Genomic DNA, 7,058 nt, shown 5'->3' with positions numbered 1-7,058 from the left:
CGCGTTAAGCGGGGTCTTACTGTACTAATGGTTTATCATTTAACACTGCGAAAGTTTGGCACGGAAAGTTCAAAAACAAGGTTTATGGCATTCAAGAAACAGAGCGCTCTGGCTGGCTTACTCATGTTGATAAGGCTCGCCTACGAGAACATCTGGAAGAAGATCAACATGCAACTACTCGAGAGGAGTTAGACGTTAGTACCATGTCCATTTGTCGCGCTCTGGCTGGCTTACTCATGTTGATAAGGCTCGCCTACAAGAACATCTGGAAGAAGATCAACATGCAACTACTCGAGAGGAGTTAGACGTTAGTACCATGTCCATTTGTCGCGCTCTGGCTGGCTTACTCATGTTGATAAGGCTCGCCTACGAGAACATCTGGAAGAAGATCAACATGCAACTACTCGAGAGGAGTTAGACGTTAGTACCATGTCCATTTGTCGCGCTCTGGCTGGCTTACTCATGCTGATAAGGCTCGCCTACGAGAACATCTGGAAGAAGATCAACATGCAACTACTCGAGAGGAGTTAGACGTTAGTACCATGTCCATTTGTCGCGCTATGCGTCGCCTAAACTAGACGCACAAGTTGAATCGCTGCTTGCCGCACGAGCTGACTCAAGCTGTTCTGGATAAGAATAGATATGTTCTGGACTGTGCTAATCTGCTCGAATACTAACGCGAGTACAAAATTCTGAAACCAGATCATCACTTGTGATGAAAAGTAGGTTTACTTAAACAAGGCAGGCCGAATAGGGGGGTTGGTCTGCGCCCGGTGAACCCGTCGGCAGCGTCGCAAAACGCAGTTTGATTAACAAAAAGATCATAATTAAAGAAATTATGTTTTTGTTCTGGTTTCACCAACAGATGGCGCCACTTGCTTATTCTTCTCCAGGCTTTCTTATCTAATCATTATTTCCTATCTGGTTCATTTGCGGTTTTGCAGCTGAAGATGGTGGTTCGGTAAAACCATCGAAACTAGTCCTGTGAAAATTTTGTAAATATAACGCTGATTTTTGTTGTTTGACTTCTGAATTAGTAAAAAGATCATGCTTTGTATCTGGTGGGATTGCCGCGTTGTTATCCACAATGAGTATCGGGAAATAGATAAAACCCTCCACATTATGGTGTACAGCGAAATGCTAGTCCGTGTTGACGCTGCTGTCAAGGAAAACCGTTGAAATGGGTTCCCGCACAAAAAAAGGTAATGTTCCATCAAGATAATGCAACAGCGCATGTGTATACATTCACCGGCTGGACTCTGTACGAACTGGATTGAGATCTTTTGCCACACCTACCCATTAGCCCCGACATCGCTCTTTCGGACTTCTACCTTTTTTCACGTCTACAGCTACATCTTGCTGGTGCTGTCTTCCATTCTGCACACGACGTACGAAATGATCCTGATCGGTTTTTGGATCTGCGGCCACCAAGTTTCTGTTCCGAAGGCTTTGAAAAACTACCAAAAGGTTGGCAGAAAATCATAAATTTGACTAAACAACATGAAAGCACTAAAGATAAGATACTGGTTTCATGTTGTTTTCGTTTTGCGTTGAACTACTATAAATGTCCGTTTCACTTTTCAAACTGCTGCCACCCAATGTTAGAATCCTGCATTATATTTGAAGAAATTAAATAATGAAAAATCTGCATAAATGTATGTCTATTTCTCGCATTGTGATAAAACAACGGTATATAGAGCCATCGAATTTTGAATGACGTAATCCTCCTACGAATCTGGGCATGTGGAAGACCAAATTTGAAATTTAGAATTTGTTTTATAATCGATTTCACATTTTGTAAAACTTTAACGAATTTTTTATTAATAAACTCAAGGATTTCAAAGCGAGCCATGGCAACAAGCGCCCCCTTTGGACGTAAACACGCCAGACTTTAAATTAATATTTGTTTTGCATGCACAATTTTTACAATATTGATAAACGAAAAGAAAGGTCAGTCTCAATAGAATGTCCCATTAATGGCGATAAATGACTTTTTGTAGCACCCAATCTTCTTGGGTAAGATATAGGGAACAGGAAACGTCGCGCAGTTCGTGGATTAAATAAGAGGGGTACGGGTATCTTCCATCAAATTTGGCGCAGTTCGTACCCTACCGAATTAAGAACTTAAATTTAAACAGACTTTTACGCACATGTAATTTTTACACACATTATAAATACATTTTAGACACATTACTGCAAAATCATTGAGCAAATAATCAAATAAAAGAGTCGGCTAAAAGTAGCAGCAATTGGAAACTGCTGACCAGTTACTACGGAATTTTTTTTTTAAAGTTACGTAAACAGCCTCTCAAAACACGTTCAGCCATTTTTTATGCTTCAATAACACATTTTAATAATTTTCAGTAGCTGATAAGTATTTACCCATTAACAACAAAATCAATAAAAAAGCATCAATTTCCACAACTTTCAGAACGCGAAATCCAAACTCATGCTATCACATAACACTTGCACTCCTTTTATCTTAAATAACGACCTCCATAAATAGCCACAAAAATCGAACAGAAGAATAATTAAAACAAAATCTCCCAGTTCGCTACAACAAAGCCATGAGCATAAAGTAACAAAGCAGAAAAACTAGTAGGCGGCGAAATATATCTCACTAATTAGCTACTCAATAAGGCGATAAAAAAATGGCTCTTTTAATTACATTTTTTTTTCTGCCGTCACTAAGTGAATCTGATGGCTGTGCATGCCACTAATCTGCGAACAAAAGCCGTAAAGTTCTTTCCCCCGTTACAGCAATAAGCGATTCCATTGATCAAGACATTCCGACTCGTTCCGCAGCGCCATCTAGTGATACAATAAAAACATATAAATTAATAAAAGTTTCTTTATTACTTTTAAAGCCAGTTTTCTGGTTTATTTTGTTTCTTTGATAAAATAAAAATCAGATATCACTAGATTAATATCTACTGAAAAATAAAATAAAAACATTGCTATAATAAAAGAAAAAGAACTGTTCTTAAATGAAAGATTTTTATCAAAGCAATGAAAATCAGCTCTTCTATTAAAGAACATTAAAAGGAAATTTGTGCATCTGGAAGAAAATAATGCAGAAAAATTGAAAAAAAAAGGGGGGGATTAATAATTCGAATTATCCATTTAGCTTATGTATCTAAGTCATTAAAATTAAATCTGGTATTAATTTATTTACGTGATTTAAATATTTTTTCTTTCGATACAGCAGTTACAGAAGAATGGTAAATACAATGGAGGAAATATTACAAAGTTGAACAATACAAATTTATGCAATAATTTTATTGAAAATAATGTAAATTAAATTTAACTTTTACATAATAACTAATTCAAATTAGCTTATGTAATAAATAAAAAATAAATGTCACGTAATTTTGTCATAACGCCGAAAAACGATATTATGCTAATTTCAAAGAAGAAAAATGTATTTGGACAACCAATGAAAAAGCTTAAAACTTGACTTCAAATGCTGAAAGTGGAAAAAAAAAAGTGCAATTTTTTAGAACGTTGCATTAATCTTACCAGTTTCAGTTTACCTTTTTTTTTTTAATTATAAATTTATTATTTTGATATGTATGGAAAGCAGAATGGGTTGACTTTAGTAATGCATGATAAAATTGTAAATTTAAAATATAATGGCTCCACTTAATAGTTAAACAGAAAAAAAATTTATGATTAAATTTATCAGCGGTTTATTATGTGACAACTAAACATAAATCATCTAAGAGTATCGAAGATAGAAAGAAGACGGGAAGGCCAAAAGTTCTTACAGCAAAAGAAAGCAGAGTGATTGAAAGGTCAGTTAAAAAAAAAAGCTTTTATTAATAGTTTAGAAGAAATAGTTAATGACCTTGCATCGTGTTCGGAAGTTCGTACAACATACAAAAAAATTACTTACGTAACAAAAATCAAAACAAACAAAGCAAAACATCGAACAAAAAAAATTACTTACGTAAATTAGTATATAAAGCCAGGAGTGCAAAAACTAAACCATATATAAGTGAAAATAATCGTAAGAAAAGAAAGAATATATAAATAAGCCATTAGAATTTTGGGAAAAAGCTTGGAATGGAAATGGTAATTTGACTATAATTGAGGAAATTTTGAATGAGGGAAAATACGTAGACATTTTTTGACGCAATTTATTTCAAAACGCGTCAAAATTTATTGTGTAAGACGGATATTATTGTGTAAGACTTCTGCTTCCAACAAAAAATGGCTCTAAACATGCCACTAGGGTTACCAAAGAATTGCTTTCATATTAAGTTCCTGAAAGACTAACAGTAGTCGTGGCCGAGTGGTTAAGGCGATGGACTAGAAATCCATTGGGATTTTCCCGCGTAGGTTCGAATCCTACCGACTACGTGCGTTTTTTTAAATTCCTAGTACGAACCATCGAATTAAAGTAAGCATTGTAATCACGAAAAATTTTGTGTGCCATATTTTCACGAAACTATCCATTTTCAGAGCTATCGGATGCAATTTAACGATGTTTTTGCGTGACATCTATACGTACGAAAAGAATAAAGGACTCTTTCTTCCCCAAACGAATTATAAAACTGATTTAACTGCTACTAATGGGCCCACCAGCGGCCGAGCGGTAAAGTCGCTGAACACTGGTAGTTCGGTCCGAGGCTCGAATCCCGCGAACGGGCTGGCTGCATGGGTGCCCCCGTCGCCTTCCCCATGTGTAACGTGTATACGAGCCAGTTTCCCTTAGAAAGTCCTCCACAAAGGCATCCCTCCCTTTAGGCAGATAGCCCTAGTGTGCTTTGCCATAATTAAATGCACACACACACATTAACTGCTACTAATGAACAAACAAGGACTTTTAAAAGCAACAGATGCAGTTCTTGGAAATATTTTTTTACTTATGAATCTGATTCAGGTAAATAAAAATGCATTTACAGCTAATTCAAAATATTGAATATTTTTATAGAATGATGTTATACACTTTTTTTCATTTTTTAAATATACAGAAGATGTTCCCATATTAGTCTGAATGCAAGTTCATCTAATATCCTAAATAATATCTTATTATTCCACCTGGGCAATGTCTGTTGCTAGTCTGTATTGATAAACCAAAATAAACTTTAAAAGAAGTCTTTCGGGTGAATGTTAAAATCTGAACCCTTTCAGATTTTTTTTGGAGGGGACGGGGAAATTAGAGTAATAAAAAATATGCTAATATAAGAAACTAAGCAAAACTAACCTTACTTTAACTAACCGTACTTAACTTAGATTGCCGCAGATTCAGATAAAGTTACTATTTTGCTTATTTTTGGAAATATTCAAAATTCCAATAACTTATCATTTTATACAATTTTACAAACATAAATGGAAAAAATTAGACTTACTGTACATATTGTTTTTGTTGGCTCAACAATGCGTAGTGAGGACTTAGTAGTAGTTTATTATTAAAAAAAAATCTGATGTGTACACCACATGACTTCCTAGCACGGAATATGAATTATACTCATTTTTCCCTGCATTTCATTTAAACTTCTTAAATTGAATTAAATATACTTCGTCGATAGCGCATAAACCACAATAGAATAAATGCGCTTTTTAAAATTCACTATATTTATTTACCACAACGACACTCTGCCGCTAGGTTCATTTAACGTCGTTACATTTCATTCATTTTATAACTCAGAATGCCTAAAAATTATATCATCTGAATTATATCATCTAATTGTTGCCACATGTTCTATTCAAATACTATAATGAATCTGAAGCGATGTATGAAAGAAATTAGACATATAAAAAGGAAACAGTTGTTGTTGCGAGGCTTAGTTTTTTTAGATTGGCAACAAATCTACCCATCTGCTAAGTTCAAATGTAAACAAATATGGGTGTTGTAGCAAAAACATTAGGCTTAGCCGCACTTAAACAACTTTTAAATTGTTGATAATTCTACAAATATTGCATGCAGGTTAACTAAACGTATAAGAACCTTAACCAGAAGATGATAAGAACAACATAATTCAATCATTATTAAAGCAAAAAATACACAATTTATCATCAGATAAGAATAAAAAAAACCTGAGCTCACGAAGCCAACTAACAGAGTGGCTATATGTATGTATATATTAATTTAATTTTGGTCAACCGATTGCCGCCAAAAAGGGAGGTGCACAGCTACATCCTACTGCTGTCCTATATGCAAATTTCAAAGCTCTAAGGCTACTTGTTTTTGAGTTAGGATAGATACATACGTACACACGCACATACGTACGTACGTACAGATGCCACGAAAAGTCTCTTTTGAGTCCATTAATCAGTTTTATAATTTTTTGTGGGGAAAAGAGTCCCTTATTCTGTTCATACGTATATATGTAACGCAAAAGCATTGTTAAATTGCATTCGTTAGCGGTCATAATGAATACTTTCGTTGAACTACGGTACCTGGAATTTTTCGTGATTGCAATATTTCCTTTACAAGGTATTTCTCCCACCTTCTTGGCGTGCCTTCGTGGTGTAGTGGTCAGCACACTGAGCTGGCATTTCAGAGGTCCGTGGTTCGATTCCCAGCGAAGGCGATTTCTCATTTTTCAATCTCTCTTGCTTCCAAATTACCTTATGTATCTACAACTTCGTACAAGGAAGTAAAAACAGTCTATACAATCGCAATAAAATAGCAAAAGTCATTGAATTTGTGATATCTTTTTTCGTGCTTGGATTTTTTTATGAAGGCCTTTCGAAATTTTTTCTCTGTAATGCATCCTCCTTCTTTTCCTCGTAATATTCTGCCGTCGCCTTAAGATATTACAACATTCTATCAATGAACATGCAAAAATGCATTTCGAAGACAATTATACCACCTATATGCTAAATTCGATGATGATTTTTCGTACTTTTGAGGATTACCATTTGATTCGTACGTAATACTCCTGCCAGAACTTTCATAAATTACAACAAATGTATAATATTAAAATTATAATATTTAATATAGTAAAATACAAATACGAAAATCCCATTTGAGTAAATGAAGTGTCTTTGATAAAATATAAATAGCAGAAACCGAATATGGATGAAGAAAATGGCTGAAAATTCCAGAA

At 34.8% G+C, this 7,058-nt stretch overlaps 2 non-coding genes across 2 annotated transcripts; both read left to right on the top strand.

Moving 5' to 3' along the window:
* The first annotated feature begins 4,280 nt into the window (after nt 1–4,280).
* TRNAS-AGA (transfer RNA serine (anticodon AGA)) lies at nt 4,281–4,362 on the top strand. Its single transcript has one exon. It is a non-coding gene; the product is annotated as a tRNA-Ser (tRNA).
* A 2,104-nt stretch (nt 4,363–6,466) lies between these two features.
* TRNAA-GGC (transfer RNA alanine (anticodon GGC)) lies at nt 6,467–6,539 on the top strand. Its single transcript has one exon. It is a non-coding gene; the product is annotated as a tRNA-Ala (tRNA).
* The last annotated feature ends 519 nt before the right edge of the window (nt 6,540–7,058 follow it).

The sequence above is a fragment of the Stegodyphus dumicola genome, chromosome 11 (genome assembly GCF_044657685.1).
Source record: "Stegodyphus dumicola isolate Sdum_Otavi_A_Nest chromosome 11, ASM4465768v1".
Lineage (NCBI taxonomy): Eukaryota > Metazoa > Arthropoda > Arachnida > Araneae > Eresidae > Stegodyphus > Stegodyphus dumicola.
The sequence above is the reverse complement of the archived record's forward strand: the minus strand, read 5'-3'. Positions and strand labels throughout refer to the sequence as shown.